This window comes from Sander lucioperca, chromosome 10 (genome assembly GCF_008315115.2).
Source record: "Sander lucioperca isolate FBNREF2018 chromosome 10, SLUC_FBN_1.2, whole genome shotgun sequence".
NCBI lineage: Eukaryota > Metazoa > Chordata > Actinopteri > Perciformes > Percidae > Sander > Sander lucioperca.
Window position 1 is genome coordinate 582,238 of NC_050182.1, and position 20,432 is coordinate 602,669.

Below are 20,432 nucleotides of genomic sequence, written 5' to 3' on the forward strand. Positions count from 1 at the left end.
ACAGATTTCTGTAGTTCAAACTACTCAGAATTGTAGTTGAGAACGTCAGTTATAACGGATCACTATTTAAATATTGTCGGGTTTAAATCGGGCTTGGGCTGAGCAGGCTGCCTTGTTGCACCGTCCAAATTTTCTTCAAACACATTTTCAGTGTGTAGCTTGCTAGCTCGACATGCATTGTTTACTGAAATGAAGGGATTTTTAGGAACGGCGAAGAGCGAAAGGCGAGGGACATCTGGTGCGTGGCTCACACGCCGGATGCTCCTGGCTTTATCCTGGAAATGTATTTCCATCGATTGAGACTAGGACTTACCTGACTCCAGAGTGGCTCAATGGTCCGATCATAAACGAACTGGATCCCAGTGGTCGTTTCAGCCTCTCAGCTTTATAAACCGGAGAGTTGTAGAGCCGCGTCAGCTCGCGACCTGACAAGTCTGTCAGAGCAGCACATCAGTATACAAATTTATATCACAGAAAGGGTTTAAAAACAGCGAACTGTGACAGTTTTTACACCACGTTTTACTGCAGAATCCCCCCCAAAAAAGCCAAAGTACTTACTGCCATTAGACCAGGACTGCACAGTAACGGCCAGCAGAGTCAGAGCCACAGCGAAGAGGAGCACTTTGAAGGAAAACATGTTGGATTTCATCTTCGTTTCAGTGCAGTGAGACGTTCAGGTGGGATTTTATAGAGTCCTGACCCTCCTCCCTGGTTGGACACAGTTCACCTGTACCAGTAAAAATCCCCTGGCAGGATGGCTCTGTTTTTTCCACACAGCTGACAGTAAAACCCCAGATTTCATCACATCGGCAGAAGGAGACTCAAAAGGTTATTATTATAAGACTCTATTGAGTAGTTTGAAAGCAATATTGCATAACATTGGTATTTTTTTGTGATTTGGTACCCCTGAAGTTTTAGAGTGTTTCACTCAGAGGCGGCGTCAGCCGTTTCTGCCGGGGCTTCGGCCCCGAATGTCTTGAGTGTAGCCCCAAATGTATTTGGAAAAGTTGACTGACATATATGAAACCGGACAATAGCCTACGTAAACGTGCCTGATTGCCTGGCCATTCATACCGGACGCTTGTTTCTCCGCGCCTGTCACAAAGCGATCCCTCCCCTCTCGGCTCTCTCGCCGATAGAAAGAGACAGGATGAGTGGGGAAAACTGTAGTAATTGTAGCCTGTGTGTGTGTGTGTGTGTGTGTGTGTGTGTGTGTGTGTGTGTGTGTATTCGTGGGGTCCAAAAACAGGGAGTCCAGTATACTTGTGGGGTCCCAACAGCTTTGTGGGGCCAAAATGCTGGACCCCACAAGTTTAAAGGTCTGTTTGAGGGTTAAGAATTGGTTTTAGGATTAGGTTATGGTTAGGGTGAGGGTAAGGGTTAAGGTTAGGCATTTCATTGTGATGGTTAAGGTTAGGGTACGTGTCTAGGGAATGCATTTTGTCAATGACGGGTCCCCACAAAGATAGAGCCACAAAACTGGGGTTAGGGTTAGGGCTAGGGTGGGGTTAGGGTTAGGGTTGTGTGTGTGTGTGTGTGTGTGTGTGTGTGTGTGTGTGTGTGTGTGTGTGTGTGTGTGTCTCTCTCTCTCTCTCTGTCCGTCCATCGGTCTTTCCCTCCGTGTGCCTGATCGCGTTTCTCACTGTGAAAAGTCAAGACCAAAATCACCATGAACCTATAGTGAGACAACACGCCCGCTCAACGCGGGTAGGAGAGACTACAAGACGGCCACCGTGGTACCGACTCATCATAGATGTGTTGTCGCCATAGCGACTGCAAGCAACGGGGATTAGACTCCGTTTAAAGTGAAAATGTTCAAGCTGAAGCCAAGAAGAGCTCTACCATTACAGTCAAGTTAAAGTGGTGTGAGAAGTGGTTCAACTTAGAAATTGCAACTATAAGGACTCTATATGTTTTGGGCATGAATCTAATGTGCTGATGTTGCTGGTTGTTACATGCTACAAGGTGTAAAGGGGAATCTAACTCCATAAGGTAGTGAATACGTATAAGGTGAAAGAAAAGGACAACATAAGTTTAAGTACTCCTCCATGACTCCTCCAAATCTCAGAGAACACAGATGGGAGGAGTTATATTTTGAATGTGCACAAAGTTTTGAACATGAACAGAAATCTTGCTCAAACACATCTGAAATATTACAGTCCAGGGGTTTATTAATTCATTAAAATGAATTAATGTATCATTGAGGTCATGTGCACATTTAAGGAGGTTACTACCCCAACAAAAGACTCATAAGAGGAGGGAAGAGTAAATTATAGGCTAGATGTGTGCTGACTCAGACATAATTAGAAACGTTAATCAAAAGGAGAATAAATAGTTGAAAGCAATACAGAATGCCTGAGAGCCTTACTGCAATATATTCCAGTATGTTTTTATATTTTGAATTGTCCCCTATGTTTCCCTTTACATAAAGATATTTCCAGCATAAATTGACTCAGAAAAAGGTAGAAATAGGTGCATGAAAATGAAGTGTTTCATGTTCAAAGTCTTCACCACACAGATCTGTAAACAAAAGCTTGGCCTTTGGATTGCCAGGTCAGTTATGATTAGGCCAAATGTTGGCGCCGTCTAAATAACATCTACAAACTGGGCAGCTAAAATGAACATACACTGGCGACAAGGTGGGCAAGCCAAATGTTGTTTGGAGCCAGTGGAGTCTCCCCCTGCTGGAAGTTAGAGAGAATGCCGCGTTAAGGAGTGTCCCCATGCTGGAAAACTGGGCTGGACCTGTCCCTTGATGAAGCATTTGTGTTTTTTTAATCATTAGGTTTTTTAATCATAGGTTATCATTAGGTTTAATCATTAGCTTTATTAGCATCATTGGGTGGGGAGAAAGCTATGCCTCTCCAGCTTCTCCCGTAGCTCTGGGTAGTGCGGCCAGTGCGTCGGCATGCAGACCGTGGTGAAGGACAGTATTATTTAGGTGATAGAGACCAGAAAGTCTCCTATATGGTTCCAAGGCTTTGATTATGTTGCTGCCTTGATCTGTTACCCACACTATTCGGCTGAGGGAGCTTATAGGGTGAACATTTTTTTTACGTTTCTTCATTCAGATCCATTTGCGATCCATTCCATTTTGAATGAACAAACAACACAGTTTACATGCTTCGTCCTTATTGCATTATTCATTAAGATCATTCTAGCCAGATTTCTGCAGTTCAAACAACTCTGAATTGTAGTTGAGAACGTCAGTTATAACGGCCCACGTATTAAAAAATTGTCAGTTTAAATCGGGCTCGGGCTCAAAATTACAGTTAATGTGTTGGGCCGGGCTCGGACGCAACGTGCACCGGCTTGGGTAGGGTCGGGCTTGATTTTTTGGGCCCGATCTAAGCTCTAGTGTAGGGCCCTATTGAATCTGTCTTATAGCATTTTTAAATTCTCCATTTCGTGATTGACTCCATGATTCTGTTGTCACTGAAACTATTGGGCTCTATGTTGGTGCTGCCATCAGTCTGGGACTGGCCCCAGCTGGACCCTCATCAGAAAAAAAGACACTTTCTACCGGGCTAAACAACTTTTTTTGGGGGGGAAACACTGCCGTGGCAATAAGGAACATGTCCATTATCTGAAATGTTGTCTTATGAAAAACAAAGTAAGCTAACTTTTCCACAGCAGGAACAGACAGCATTGTTTATCAGACACACATTATACGGAATAATTACCTTTTATTCAAAGATTTTTGTGGCTTTATTGCCTTTATTTTATAGGACAGATTAAGTCAGGAAAGTAGAAGAGAGAGGGGGATGACATGCAGCAAAGGGCCGTTGGGCGGACCCAAACTCACGGCCGCTTTGACAAGGACTGAGCCATACATACATGTACATGGGGCGCACGCTCAACCAAGTGAGCTAACCATGCACCCCTATCACATTTTATTTTAGAGATTTGATCATGTTTTTTGGTTTGGTTTAATGGCTTTGTAGGTGTTTTTAAACTTATGCCGACCTTACGACAAACGACTTTTCAAGCGATTCCACTCCATCTATCCATCTTCTTCCGCTTATCCGGTAACGGGTCGCGGGGGTAGCAGCTCCAGCAGGGGACCCCAAACTTCCCTTTCCCGAGCCACATTAACCAGCTCCGACTGGGGGATCCCGAGGCGTTCACAGGCCAGGTTGGAGATATAATCCCTCCACCTAGTCCTGGGTCTTCCCCGAGGCCTCCTCCCAGCTGGACGTGCCTGGAACACCTCCCTAGGGAGGCGCCCAGGAGGCATCCTTACCAGATGCCCGAACCACCTCAACTGGCTCCTTTCGACGCGAAGGAGCAGCGGCTCTACTCCGAGCTCCTCACGGATGACTGAGCTTCTCACCCTATCTCTAAGGGAGACGCCAGCCACCCTCCTGAGGAAACCCATTTCGGCCGCTTGTACCCTGGATCTCGTTCTTTCGGTCATGACCCAACCTTCATGACCATAGGTGGGGGTAGGAACGAAAACTGACCAGTAGATTGAGAGCTTTGCCTTCTGGCTCAGCTCTCTTTTCGTCACAACGGTGCGATAAATTGAGTGTAATACCGCACCCGCTGCGCCGATTCTCCGACCAATCTCCCGCTCCATTGTCCCCTCACTCGCGAACAATACCCCAAGGTACTTGAACTCCTTCACTTGGGGTAAAGACTCATTCCCTACCTGGAGAAGGCACTCCATCAGTTTCCTGCTGAGAACCATGGCCTCAGATTTAGAGGTGCTGATCCTCATCCCAGCCGCTTCACACTCGGCTGCGAACCGATCCAGTGAGTGCTGAAGGTCATAGGCCGACGATGCCATCAGGACCACATCATCCGCAAAAAGCAGCGATGAGATCCCCAGCTCACCAAACTGCAACCCCTCTCCACCCCGACTACGCCTCGATATCCTGTCCATAAATACTACAAACAGGATTGGTGACAAAGCGCAGCCCTGGCGGAGGCCAACTCTCACCTGAAACGAGTCCGACTTACTGCCGAGAACCCGGACACAGCTCTCGCTTTGGTCGTACAGAGATTGGATGAACCCGCAGGCGTAGGGAGGCAACCCTCTCGTCCACCGGGGTAAACGCCAACGTAGCGGCGCTCAGCCGGGGGCTTGTGAGTATCCCCACACCCGCCCGGCGCCTCACACCCTGGGCAACTCCGGAGAAGAAAAGAGTCCAACCCCTATCCAGGAGTATGGTTCCAGAACCGAGACTGTGCGTAGAGGTAAGCCCCACCAGATCCAACTGGTAGCGCTCCACCTCCCGCACAAGTTCCGGCTCCTTCCCCCACAGAGAGGTGACGTTCCACGTCCCCAGAGCCAGCGTCTGCCGCCCGGGTCTGGTCCTTCGAGGCCCCTGACCTTCACTTCCACTCATGTGGCAGCGCACCCGACCCCAGCGGTTCCTCCCACAGGTGGTGGGCCCATGGGTTGGAGAGATAGGTGCCATGTAGCTATTTCGGGCTGTGCCCGGCAGGGCTCCGTGGCAAACCCGGCCACCAGGCGCTCGCTGACGGGCCCTCGATCTGGGCCCTCCATCTGGGCCTGGCTCCAGACGGGGGCCCCGGGCTTCCTCCGGGCAGGGTCACTCCATCTCTACCTCGTTTTTTCATAGGGTTTTTGAACCATTCTTTGTCTGGCCCCTCCCCTGAGACCACTTTGCCTTGGGAGACCCTACCAGGAGCACAAAGCTCCAGACAACACAGCCCTCAGGTTCATAGGGACACACAAACCTCTCCACCACGATAAGGTGATGGTTCCAGGAGAGGTTTCCACTGTCGCAGACAAATGTCCAAACTGGGAATGACATCCTGACAGTCTTGCTAGAGTTGGGGTACGCTCCCGTCGTCTTGATCGTTCGGTGTAAGGTGGTCATAAAGCTTACTAACTATTAAGTCAGTCTTTTTTCTGTCTTGACATTCAGACAAAATCAAACCTGTTTGATATTATTCTAAGTTTGAAGTCTTGGTAGTAAAATGTTCTAGTCTGAGACATTATGACAGATTGTCTTTAGATGTGAGATGATGTCACACTTTAGTGTTTCCAAAATCTTATCACAGTTTTTAAGTGTACTTGGTAATAAAATGTTAAATACAGACTTTATGCCGGACCTCATTTTTTGCACCAAGACGAATTAAAACATTTCTTTAAATTCCCTCTAGTGGCATTTTTCTTGCATCTGTATAGCCACTTACAACAAATGCTCTTCAGAAACCTTTGGGTGATGTCACTGAGACTACGTGCATGTGTGCAGTGTTCTTGTTAATTTTTAACGTCAGTGTTTGTTACCTGGCAGGACTCATCTGTTATTTCCCCACTGGTGACACCAGCCTGGTCTCCCAGAATTACGTGAAGTGATCACAAACTGTTAACAGTGCATTACGTGGTGGTGGCACAGAATCTGAGAAAATTCTGTGTGGCCACCACGGAAAACAATGCCAATGTGAAGTCAATCAGAAGCATTAAGAGCGACTACGGTAGCGAGTAGTATGAAAGGACGAAAATCCACGTTTGGTTGGGGGGGTGGATGGGTCAAACAGCACAGGGCTTTCACCCAGGAGACCGGGGATCGTGTCCCGCGTGTCATGTTTCCTAAACTCAACCATCGCTTTCTTCTTTTCTTGAACCCAACCGTCCCGTTGTTGTCCCGCGTGTCATGGAAACGTAAGCCCACCCACGACCTTTTCCTTAACTCAGGGGTGTCGAACTCAACTTCACTAAGGGCCACACTGGAAAATGAGAATCACTTTAAGGGCCTTTCATGTTTGACATGCTTTTTTTCAACCGAAAAGTTGAATAACATCTTTGACTGTATTATTTGTGTCTCATATAGCTTTCTCACTAACAGTTTGGTTGACATAAAGCCCTAAAAAGTCAGCAAAAAAGTTATTTAGCCATCATAGAGTTTAGCAAATGAAAAATATTTTTTTCACAGCCTGAATCGGCTAAGGCCTGAATATGTAAACTCTCTTCTATGGCAATTTGCATTTGCAAATGAGCCTCAAAGTCGGCAAATCTGCCAAATTCTGCTTTGTGTGTCGCACAACTGCAGTCTGTAAAACAGTTTCCCATCTTTTTGGTTTGGCTCACAACTAGGCGAGGCCAAAATCTATTGTGAACATAAATTGATATGCGGGCCGGATCAAAATTTGCGAGGGGCCGGATTTGGCCCGCGGGGCTTGAGTTTGACACATGTGCCTTAACTTAAGGGGCCGTGTTCATTTCACAGAGTTCTGTGAGATCAGGTTGGGTGACACTTAAACAGATTTCATCACATCAGGGATGATGATAGCAGGACATTTTGGAGAAAATCAATTCTGAGACACTTTCTGTGAGACCGAGACTTTGAGGGGTTTAGAACGAGACTTTGAGGGGTCTAGACTGAGACTTTGAGGGGTTTAGATCAAGACTTTGAGGTGTCTAGACCGAGACTTTGCAGGGTCTAGACTGAGACTTTGAGGGGTTTATATCAAGACTTTGAGGGGTTGAGACCGAGACTTTGAGAGGTTTCGACCGAGACTTTGAGGGGGTGAGACCGAGACTTTGAGGGGGGTGAGACCGAGATTTTGAGGGGTTTAGAACGAGACTTTGAGGGGTTTAGTGAGGGGTTTGATACCAGACCAGTGCAAGTCCCACATGGCACGATAAAGTGTGGAAAATGCTAACCATAGTCATTCCTCAAATTGATCTGAAAGACCCACATTCCCATAGAAAAGCAACCACAGAAATCAAACAAAATCCTTATGGTTTAGGTTTATAACCGACAATGTGGCTGACATCTCCCAGACAGCCAGAGCTTCTTCTCCAGTTTCCTTTTTCATTCACTTTCTTGGGAGAGTGTGTTAAGGGGGGCGTTGAGAGGGTCTTAACAATAACACATTTTAAATTAGAAATGAGACAAGTTATTGGTTACATTTAAAGCAGGATGTTGAAACATAAATCATTTAGTGATGTCCTCTTTATCTGAGAGTGAGACAAGACGAGACCTTTAAAAAGTAGCAATAAGATCGACCAGATGAAGACAGAGCTGATGATAGTAAACATCCCAAACCCCCCACAAATACAAATAGAAGACACAAACCTACCCATGACCAACCATTTCACTTAACTAGGCAGCATTGTCAGCCATGATGGAGGAGCAGGCAACGACATCACAAGCCGACTCAGCAAGGTCCGAAACACCTTACAGAGACTAAACAAGAAAGTCTGGAAGTCTGCCCAGTACAGCACCAACACCAAGCGAAGACTGTACCAGAGCTGTGTCCTGTCTACCCTGCTATACGGCTCTGAGTGCTGGCGAACAACTAAAAGCGATCTCCACAAACTGTCGACCTTCCACACCAAAAGCCTACGTAAAATAAAGACAATATTGTGGCCCAACACCATCTCCAATCAACTTCTTCTCAGTCAGTGTAAACATGACAACATGGCTACCATCATTATGAGATGGCGATGGAAATGGATTGGACATGTAATACGTAGAGAGCAAGAAAACATCACGCAAACTGTCCTTCACTGGACACCAGATGGCAAACGTGAAAGAGGCTGACCCAAGAATACCTGGCGCAGCACGGTGGAGGGAGAGCTGAAGACCCTACATCACACCTGGGGCTCTATACAGACACTGAGAGTATACCAAGAGTGGAAATCCTTTGTTGCTGCCCTACATGCCAACAGGCATAATGAGCAGTAAGTAAGTAATAAGACCAATCTCGAGTACTACAACACTGCTGTCAGGTTTGGCCTTTATTATCTGTTCAATAGTACGGTGGCCGACAGGGGCAAACGCCCTGCAACTTAAGAAAACACACGCAAATAGACAAAACACAAGCAAATTAAGAAAACAACTTCATTAATTTGACAATACATGTGCAGCATTCAGCAAACGTGCTGCAAATACCACAACACAACCAAATACATAAACGCACTGCAAATATGAAACGATGCAAAAAGAAGAGCACGCAAACCCCGAAAAAAGAAGCGATGCAAAAAGAAAAACAACTTCATTAATTTGACAACACATGCGCAGCATTCAGGAAACGCACTGCAAATGCACACAACACAACCAAATAGATAAACGCGCTGCAAATACACACAACACAACCAAATAGATAAACGCACTGCAAATATGAAACGATGCAAAAAGAAAAGCACACCAACCCAGAAAACAAATGCAACAAAAAAACGCTGCATCCAGATTACACAACGGAAGTTCTCCAGGCCTCTAGAGGGAGCAGCTAGTGGAACAGCTGGATTTTCGACCTCACGGGGAGAGAGGGAAGGAGAGAGAGAGAGAGAGAGAGAGAGAGAGGGAGAGAGAGAGAGAGAGAGAGAGAGAGAGAGAGAGCATAGACTGCATAGACTGCATAGACTGTAAATATTAAATCTATGTTTGAGATATGTTTTCTCTCGTTTGGTGGGTGTGTCTCGGCTCAGGTCCCAGCTGATACTCAATCAGCAGACGTCTGTAAACTCGTGGTGATAAAACATTTAAAACTGCATCAGCGTTTAACGTTGACGTTTGTTTAAGCCATATTACATCCATCCATCCATCTTCGTCCGCTTATCCGGTCTCGGTTCGCGGGGGTAGCAGCTCCAGCCGGGGACCCCAAACTTCCCTTTCCCGAGCCACATTAACCAGCTCCGACTGGGGGATCCCGAGGCGTTCCCAGGCCAGGTTAGAGATATAATCCCTCCACCTAGTCCTGGGTCTTCCCCGAGGCCTCCTCCCAGCTGGACGTGCCTGGAACACCTCCCTAGGGAGGCGCCCAGGGGGCATCCTTACCAGATGCCCGAACCACCTCAACTGGCTCCTTTCGACGCGAAGGAGCAGCGGCTCTACTCCGAGCTCCTCACGGATGACTGAGCTTCTCACCCTATCTATAAAGGAGACACCAGCCACCCTCCTGAGGAAACCCATTTCGGCCGCTTGTACCCTGGATCTCGTTCTTTCGGTCATGACCCAACCTTCATGACCATAGGTGAGGGTAGGAACGAAAACTGACCGGTAGATCGAGAGCTTTGCCTTCTGGCTCAGCTCTCTTTTCGTCACAACGGTGCGATAAATTGAATGTAATACCGCACCCGGTGCGCCGATTCTCGGCGGTACTTGAACTCCTTCACTTGGGGTAAGGACTCATTCCCTACCTGGAGAAGGCACTCCATCGGTTTCCTGCTGAGAAGCATGGCCTCCGATTTAGAGGTGCTGATCCTCATCCCAGCCGCTTCACACTCGGCTGCGAACCGATCCAGTGAGTGCTGAAGGTCACAGGCCGCTGATGCCATCAGGACCACATCATCTGCAAAAAGCAGCGATGAGATCCCCAGCCCACCGAACTGCAACCCCTCTCCACCCCGACTACGCCTCGATATCCTGTCCATAAATACTACAAACAGGATTGGTGACAAAGCGCAGCCCTGGCGGAGGCCAACTCTCACCTGAAACGAGTCCGACTTACTGCCGAGAACCCGGACACAGCTCTCGCTTTGGTTGTACAGAGATTGGATGGCCCTGAGAAGGGACCCCCTCACCCCATACTCCCGCAGCACCTCCCACAGTATCTCCCGGGGGACCCGGTCATAGGCCTTCTCCAGATCCACAAAGCACATGTAGACCGGTTGGGCATACTCCCAGGCTCCCTCCAGGATCCTTGCGAGAGTAAAGATCTGGTCCGTTGTTCCACGACCAGGACGGAATCCGCATTGTTCCTCTTAAACCTGAGGTTCGACTATCGACCGAACCCTCCTTTCCAGCACCTTGGAGAAGACTTTACCAGGGAGGCTGAGAAGTGTGATACCCCTATAATTGGCACACACCCTCTGGTCCCCCTTTTTGAAAAGGGGAACCACCACCCCGGTCTGCCACTCCTTAGGCACCGTCCCAGACTTCCACGCAATGTTGAAGAGGCGTGTCAACCAAGACAACCCCTCCACACCCAGAGCTTTAAGCATTTCTGGACGGATCTCATCAATCCCTGGGGCTTTGCCACTGTGGAGTTGTTTAACTACCTCAGCAACTTCCACCAGGGAAATTGACGACAATCCTCCATCATCCTCCAGCTCTGCCTTTACTATAGAGGGCGTATTAGTCGGATTTAGGAGTTCCTCAAAGTGCTCCTTCCACCGCCCTATTACCTCCTCAGTTGAGGTCAACAGCGTCCCATCCTTACTGTACACAGCTTGGATGGTTCCCCGCTTCCCCCTCCTGAGGTGGCGAACGGTTTCGGGATTACCCTGGTAACTCTGTTTTAACGTCACAACACTGTGAATTGTGGGTAACTCCGTCAGGAAAAGTCTGCAGAAATGTGGACTTACAGAATGTGGTCAGAAAGGGCTCGAGATGTCAGCGAGAGAGCCCTCATGCACTCGATGATTTGACAGTGGGACAGCCCGAAGGCCTGACAGACGTAACAGGAACGCACCTCAAAGTCTGGGAGTCTGTGCATGTCGACATCGAGATTTTGGATAAACTTCGGACTGTAAAGTTAGAGACTCTCTGAAGTCGACGCTCTCAGGGAGAAATCTCCGACAGGGAGCCAGGTGACTACAAAGGCCTCATGACTGCTTCCCTACATTTCCCAGAATGCATTTCGACATCTGTGAAAGATTCTTGCTGCTTTCCAAATCTCATACTTTTTTGTATTTACTTTTAGTACGTATCTGCAGCTTCCCTTGCAAAGTATGTACTGTCAGGTGCAGTATGCATACATGCATGCATTGGAACTACTTTTTTATAACATTGCACCTTGAACTTTGACCTTGTGCTCATATACCAGCTACGCAAAGGTTTGTGGGTCTAAACAGGGCATAGGCACTTTCAAGATGAGCCAGGCCTGCGCAGCGGATCGGTTCAAAATTCACTAAACAATATGAGGTTTTATATTATACTCTTCATTATTGTGGAATTGGAGATATTTTGATTGATCTTTGTCTGATTTTAATGTTTATTTTGTTAATATAATTCCTTAATGTGTTGAGAAAGTCCTCCTACTTTTTTTTTTAAAGATTATTTTTTTGTGCTTTTTCCCTTTATTAAGTAGCAACAGTGGATAGATATGAAAGGGGGAGAGAGATGGAGGATGACACATAGCAAAGGTCGGATTCCAACCCGTGCCGCTGCAGGACTCAGCCTACATGGGGCGCACACTTTTACTGGGTGAGCTAGAGGCCGCCCCAAGTTCTCCTACTTCTAAACTAAATAAAGTCTTTACAAAAGCTCTCGGCTCAGCTAAAAATGCATCGTCACAAGGCTGAAAACGGGGCTGTTTTTCTGACACCATGCGTGTTAAATTTTTTTAAAGATATGTGGTTCTCAGAGGACAGTGACGCTACGAACATATGATGATCTTATAAAATATGATGCATTGCTGCAGATTAAACTACCCAACAGTAATTCAGAGAAAACTGAGCACAACCTTAAACATCTACAGGAGGAAAATGCAACATACATGTTATTGCAGCACAATATTAATTAAGATAAACAGGAAACAGTGAAAGAGAGATGTATAAAAATTATGCAGAGAAGAAACAGGTTTAAAAGATGTTGTAGAACAAACATGTATATATGAAAGAGCGTGGAGCTCTCTGGTGGAATAAAAAGCCCAACACACTTTCTGTGAAGTTTCCATTTTATTATCTGTTCACCAGAGAGGAAACACTGCAACTTCAACCTTTTAGAAAGCTGAACTCATGTTTACTGATTCATCATTCGAATAGATGCCCAGTGACAGTTATCAAAGAGGAAATCGTAATTGGAGCCACCGGTCGCCACAAAGTCACCCACGGTCTTCCTCCCCTGGAAATTCCCATATTTTACAACCTGCAAATATAAAAAACAAAACCCAGAGCAGAAGAGTGTGACCCTCTGACACTGTGATCTGTGATGGTATGAATCTATTTTTTTGGATAAACACAAAGATTTACCTTCCAGTTTGAGCCCAAGCTCTCAGCGCGGGTCACCACCGTCTGAGAGGAGATGCCGTAGTTGTCTCCTTTATGGACGAGCCACTTAGTTCCATCGCCGAGCGTCACTCTGGGGGATGAGAAGATGCAGATTTTTCACATTAGTGTGTTAATGTAACCCACTCCAAATCTAATGGTTTTGAGCAGGGATGATGTGATTGTGTGATCAATATTTGTCATCATAATAGGACATTTTGTACATTCATCCAAGCTAATTTGAACTGAAGCTAAAATATTCCTTCTGATATAACACATGAGTAAAAACACAAAGTATGAGTTTCCTATTTTCACTTATTAATCAGACACAAATAGCTCAGGTTATGCCACTTTGTTTTAACTGAGTCATTTTAATTCTCAACACTTTTCAGCAGTGGCAACCCCTTTGCGGTAATTCCCACTAGGTGGCAGCTGCACAGCGCTGGTGTCGTTCTTTTCTAAACCGGCTGCAGAGGGAGAAACGGTGAACGTTTAGCTCTGAAAGAAAAGGAAATAATATCCTGAATAGTGATTTTTTTTTTTTTCTTTCTTTTGATGGTGGTGTCTGAAAACCTTTATCTGTTGACATAGCTGTACTGTGGGACTGTGTGGTGGACTGTGAGAGACAGCGCGGGTGCGACGGAGGAGCGGTGTGTTTCCACTCTGCTAGCCGTAACAAGAGAGAGTGTGGTGGACAGCGGACTGGACTCTGAACTTCAGGCCTGAGTTTGGATTTCCATTTCTACTATCTCACCAGTAAGGTATTTCCCTCCTGTGGATTTGGAGGATCATGTCGGATACATTTGTTTTTTTTTTTCAGACTGAGCTCAAACAGGTACTGGGTTGTGCACAACTAAATTAAAGGGCAGCAAAACTTAAAATGTAGTTTCTGGCCAGAACATATTTTATTGTCATATGTATTTTGGGGTGGGAAATGGGAGCGTAATATGCATTGATGGACATTTTCAGTAATACTATTTTCTTGCAAAGAGTTACTGTGTGTTTGTGTTTTCATTCTGTGTGAAGTCAATAATCATCTACAGCAATAGACAAATTAGTTATTAAGTGTCAGTTCATTTGATATCTATCTTATCTTTATCCCTCGAACCAGGATATTACTAAAAGTATTGAAGTAGTGATCCCAGACCTTGAGGTGTGTTTGCAGGTAATGTTGAAGGCTGATTAGAACCTGGTTACATTAACAACATGTTATGTCAGCTCAGCGTGTGTGTGGACTGACTTAGTCTCGCATTGCCAGCTCTATCTCCACAGCGCTGTAGAGTAAGGTCTGGCTACACCATAGATGCATCCTGCGATAGGAGAAAACACCTCTCTGGGGCATTATTATGGAACCCACGCAACTTCTAGGCAAGACCCGCCCTTCAATGGCATTCGCACTCTACTATTGGCCAGGCGTCCATGCTTACGCAAGGTAACATAACCCGATGTGTTCAGGTCCTAAACCCTGACCAGTCGGCTATCCTAAACCTTAACCACTCGAGGTCAATGCCTAACCCCAACCAATCAAGCTGCTTCGTTGGGTGGGACTTGCCTAGAAGTTGAGGGATCCAAAATAACGCCTCTCTGGGTTGTTTGCATTTCTTTAAACCAATCACAATCGTCTTGGGCGGCGCTGAGCTCCAGACGCAGTGACGGTGGCTCTTCTAAATAGTCTCAGGAAGGAACTTGTTTTGGTGGAACATTTGCACCCCGCAAATACAGTAACGTGAGCTATTTAAATTAGCTGATACATGGTTAAACCTCATTGGCTCTTACCAGTGTATCTCTGTGTGTACTTCGTCTACAACAATCCCACCAATCAGTCCCAAAATAGTCCCAGTTAGAGAGGAAATTACCTAAACATATTCTTTGTAAATCTTTACAATCATTCCCTGAAAGAACCGAGCAGGCCTGCCTTGTTGAACCGTACAAATTTTCTTCAAAACATGACATTTTCAGCATGTAGCTTGCTAGCTCCAAATTTGTTGTTTACCGAAATGAAGGGATTTTGAATGGATGAACGGCGAAAAGCGAAAGGCGAGGGACATCTGGTTCGTGGCTCACACGCCGGATGCCCCTGGCTTTATCCTGGAAATGTACTTCCATCGATTGAGACTAGGACTTACCTGACTCCAGAGTGGCTCAATGGTCCGATCATAAACGAACTGGATCCCAGTGGTCGTTTCAGCCTCTCAGCTTTATAAACCGGAGAGTTGTAGAGCCGCGTCAGCTCGCTACCGGACAGGTCTGTCAGAGCAGCAGATCAGTATACTGTATACAAACTTATATCACAGAAAGGGTTTAAAAGCAGTGAACTGTTAAAAGTTTTTACACCACGTTTTACTGCAGAATCCCCCCCAAAAAAGCCAAAGTACTTACTGCCATTAGACCAGGACTGCACAGTAACGGCCAGCAGAGTCAGAGCCACAGCGAAGAGGAGCACTTTGAAGGAAAACATGTTGGATTTCATCTTCGTTTCAGTGCAGTGAGACGTTCAGGTGGGATTTTATAGAGTCCTGACCCTCCTCCCTGGTTGGACACAGTTCACCTGTACCAGTAAAAATCCCCTGGCAGGATGGCTCTGTTATTTCCACACAGCTGACAGTAAAACCCCAGATTTCATCACATCGGCAGAAGGAGACTCAAAAGTTAATTATTATAAGACTATTGAGTAGTTTAAAAGCAATATTGCATAACATTGGTATTTTTTTGCGATTTGGCACCCCTGAAGTTTTAGAGTGTTTCACTCAGAGGCGGCGTCAGCCGATTCTGCCAGGGATTCAGCCCCGAATGTTTTGAGTGTAGCCCCAAATGTATTTGGAAAAGTTGACTGACAAATATGAAACCGGACAATAGCCTACGTAAATGTGCCTGATTGCCTGGCCATTCATACCGGACGCTTGTTTCTCCGCGCCTGTCACAAAGCAATCCCTCCCCTCTCGGCTCTCTCGCCGATAGAAAGAGACAGGATGAGTGGGGAAAACTGTGGTAATTGTAGCCTATGTGTGTGTGTGTGTGTGTGTGTGTGTGTGTGTGTGTATTCGTGGGGTCCAAAAACCGGGAGTCCAGTATACTTGTGAGGATGCAGACAGAATGGACCCAAACGCTAGGCTCAGCAGATAAACAAGTTTATTAAGGTAGGGAAGAGGAGAGAGTGTGGAGGCGGACGCTGGGGACAGGAGAAGGGGCCTTGGGGTAGGAATAGGATGGTGATGGAAGACTGAGGGAAACGGTGAGGCTAGGATGGTGAGGGAAGGCAGAGGGAGGCTGTAGGGTAGGATGGTGAGGGAAGGCAGAGGGAGGCTGTAGGGTAGGATGGTGAGGGAGCTAGCGGGAATGCGCGGGAGGACCGGGACCAAGGGAGCCGAAGCGAAGGCACTGGAGTCCGGGGAAAAGGGGGAGTCGAGGTGGATGCAGGAACGAGGGCAGGGCAGGGCAGGAGCAGAGCAGGATGAGGTGGAGAGCCGAGAGAGGGGGACCGAATGGTGAGGCCAGCTGACTGGAGGTACGGGAAACGAGTGGAGAGGCTGACTGTGGAGAGGAAACAAAAGGTTAATGACTGACAAGGACAGGTAAGTACAAAGTCTTTCTCAGAGAGCTTGTGTAGCGTGTCACCAGAATGGCTGAAGCAACGATCAAGCGAAGATGATGAGTGGATCCGGGGTTAATATACTGGCTTGATAGTAGATGGCTGGCAGGTGTGTACAGCGGGAAGGTTGATGGTGGAATGACGAACAGGTGCGTGTAATCAGCTGGCCGGAGCAGGCAGGAGGAGGGAAACACAGGAGACACAGAACGAGGCAAAACAAAATAGAAACAGACAGTGGGAATAAAATGGTACTGAGAAACAAAAGAGAAAACAAAAACTCACCGCCAGCCGACCCCAACCATAACAATACTTGTGGAGTCCCGACAGCTTTGTGGGGCCAAAATGCTGGACCCCACAAGTTTAAAGGTCTGTTTGAGGGTTAAGAATTGGTTTTAGGATTAGGGTTAGAATTAGGTTATGGTTAGGGTGAGAGTAAGGGTTAATGTTAGGCATTTAGTTGTGATGGTTAAGGTTAGGGTGCGTGGCTAGGGAATGCATTATATCAATGACGGGTCCCCACAAAGATAGAGCCACAAAACTGGGGTTAGTGTTAGGGCTAGGGTGGGGTTAGGGTTAGGGTTGTGTGTGTGCGTGTGTGTGTGTGTGTGTGTGTGTCTCTCTCTCTCTCTCTGTCCGTCCATCGGTCTTTCCCTCCGTGTGCCTGATCGCGTTTCTCACTGTGAAAAGTCAAGACCAAAATCACCATGAACCTATAGTGAGACAACACGCCCGCTCAACGCGGGTAGGAGAGACTACAAGACGGCCACCGTGGTACCGACTCATCATAGATGTGTTGTAGCCATAGCGACTGCAAGCAACGGGGATTAGACTGCGTTTAAAGTGAAAATGTTCAAGCTGAAGCCAAGAAGAGCTCTACCATTACAGTCAAGTTAAAGTGGTGTGAGAAGTGGTTCAACTTAGAAATTGCAACTATAAGGACTCTATATGTTTTGGGGATGAATCTAATGTGCTGGTGTTTCTGGTTGTTACATGCTACAAGGTGTATAGGGGAATCTAACTCCATAAGGGAGTGAATATGTATAAGGTGAAAGAAAAGGAGAACACAGATGGGAGGAGTTATATTTTGAATGTGCACAAAGTTTTGAACATGAGCAGAAATCTTGCTCAAACACATCTGAAATACGCAAAAGAGGAGGGAAGAGTAAATTATAGGCTAGATGTGTGCTGACTCAGATATAATTTGAAAAGTCGATCCAAATGAGAATAAATAGTTGAAAGCAATACAGAATGCCTGAGAGCCTTACTGCAGTATATTCCAATATGTTTTTATATTTTGAATTGTCCCCTATGTTTCCCTTTACATAAAGATATTTCCAGCATAAATTGATTCAGAAAAAGGTAGAAATAGTTGCATAAAAATTCACCTGAATGCAGGAAATTAAGTGTTTAATGTTCTAAATTTTCACCACACAGATCTGTAAACAAAAGCTTGGCCTTTGGGTTGCCAGGTCAGTTATGATTAGGCCAAATGTTGGTGCCATCGAAATAACATCTACAAACTGGGCAGCTAAAATGAACATACACTTGTTATTAACAATTTGGGCAAGCCAATTGCTGTTTTGCATTGCATTCAGTTTATTTAAATTGGTCCGGGCTAAGCCCCAAACCTCCTTGGTAGTAAAATCTTCTAGTCTGAGACTAAAAACTCAGAGACATTATGACAGATTGTCTTTAGATGTGATATGATGTCACACTTTTGTCTTTCCAAAGTCTTTTCACAGTCTTTAAGTGTACTTGTTAATAATAGACTTTATGCTGGTAATTGACTTTATGCCGGACCTCATTAGTAGTATGAAAGGCCGAAAATCCGCGTTTGGTTGGGGTGGTGGATGGGTCAAACAACACAGGACTTTCACCCCAGAGACCGTGTCCCGCGTGTCATGTTTCCTAAACCCAACCATCTCTTTCTTCTTTTCTTAAACCCAACCGTCCTGTTTTTGTCCCATGTGTCATGGAAACGTAAGCCCACCCACGACCTTTTCCTTAATTTAAGGGGGCGTTTTCATTTCACAGAATTCTTCTGTGGGCCCATCACAGAATGTTTTGCGATTCCGTGAAACTGCCACAGATTTTGAGTTAAGGGGCCGTGTTCATTTCACAGAATTCTGCAATATTTTGTGAGTAAAATCTGAATCTGCAACGTTCTCTGCCAGATATAGGTAGTACAGTGTTTTCCTCTGAAGTAGAAGTCAGAAATTTTTGGCGATCCGTGAAACTGCCTGATTTTATTTCAGTTGGCCTAATAGCTGGTTTGATTTGCATTGAGAGATGATTTTATGGAAAGTACCCCATGCCAATCTTTAGGCATGGTGAAGGGTATGTGATGATGTGGGGGTATGGTGAAGGGTATGTGATGATGTGGGGCTATTTTAAGTCCAAAGGCCAAGGGAACTTTATCAGGATGCATAGTATCCTGGATCCATGAAATAACTGGCCTTTCAAAATAAAAATCTGCCTGCCTCTATCGGAATTTAACATAGGGGTGTACTCACTTATGCCCCCTGTATTTAAGGAAGAACATTTATTTATTCACGATACATTATTTATTCACAAAGAAAATTGGTGTCCTTAAAGGTTGGATTTTTCCTCATTTTATTAATTAAGGCATTAAGATCAATTTCCAAAAGATTGTAGAAGTTTTTTATTCCTACTTTTAGTCAACTTTAGTCAACTTTCATAAACTTATGAGCAAAACTGTATGTACGTTAAAAACACAAATTTGATTTGGGACAGCAACTATACTATACTATAACTTGTAAAAACCACACAACACCCTCAGAGAGGTTTCACCTTTATTATCTGTTCAGCAGAGAGCAAACAGAAGAGCTCATGTTTACAGACGTATCATTTTGATTGTTGCAATGACACAGTTGCTCGTGAATAATCTGTAGGTGTCTCCTCCAGCCCTCACAAGGTCAGCCACAGTCTGTCTCCCGTCAAACTCTTTGGGCATACAGTTCTGCAGAGATAAAACACAAAGAGAGGAGGATTAAAAACACATTGAGTCTGTTTTATGTTGTTTATATGTACAGAGGACATATTTAGCCAAGCAGCGCTAGCGTCAGCTGGTAGCTTAAAGTAATGACTGCTGATTTTAAACCAGCTCTCTGTTCTGCCGTACATGCAGATAAACTGTGGCGGTACCAGGAGTTCCTTATTTACTCGCCGGTAAATATTCGCTGGATGACTCGCTTCAGAAGGGTCGAAATCAGCAACTTTCCCCTCTTTAGCATTTAGCTTAGCATTGCACCATTGAAACCAAAACAAAAACAGTAGCTTAAATGCGTAATCCCTTTGGTTGCTGGGATCTGGGGATTGGCTAATAAGGACTGATGATTGACATTACATGTCATTTAGCTGACGCTTTTATCCAAAGCAACTTACAATTGCTATATATATGTCAGAGCAACTAGGGGTTAAGTGCCTTGCTCAGGGACACATTGGTTGATATATCGCAGTGGGAATCAAACCCAGATCTCCCACACCAAAGACATGTGTCATATACACTGCGCCATCACCACCCTATTGACACCTGAATGAACTGATTGCTCACATGTCCATAAATAGGAGTGCCTGGGCAGTCACTCTTCCTCTCTCTCTCCTCAAGGTTGCTTGGTTTGTTTGGATTTTGGGTTTAGTGACTTTTGCGTTCTAACATTGCTACAGCTACACACATCCATACACTACACAAATTATTGATAAACTGATTGCATGTTTACTTTGTTTATTTAAATAAATTTGATTTAATTGAGCAAACATGTTTGTTCTCCACCTTCTGTCATACCTTTGAGCCAGGTCATGACACACTGATAATGAAATCAAGTTTGTAAATGTCTGGTGTCGATATGTTTAGAAACTTAATCATATCTAAGCAAACTCATCGAAGCAGAAGCGAATATCCAAATGTCTGTA

General features: G+C 45.6%; 1 long non-coding RNA gene across 1 annotated transcript; it reads left to right on the forward strand.

Annotated features, from left to right (window-relative positions):
• Positions 1-7,210: 7,210 nt before the first annotated feature.
• LOC118495986 lies at positions 7,211-19,478 on the forward strand. Its single transcript, XR_004898437.1, has 3 exons — positions 7,211-7,304; positions 9,211-9,213; positions 19,302-19,478. It is a non-coding gene; the product is annotated as an uncharacterized LOC118495986 (long non-coding RNA).
• Positions 19,479-20,432: the final 954 nt, after the last annotated feature.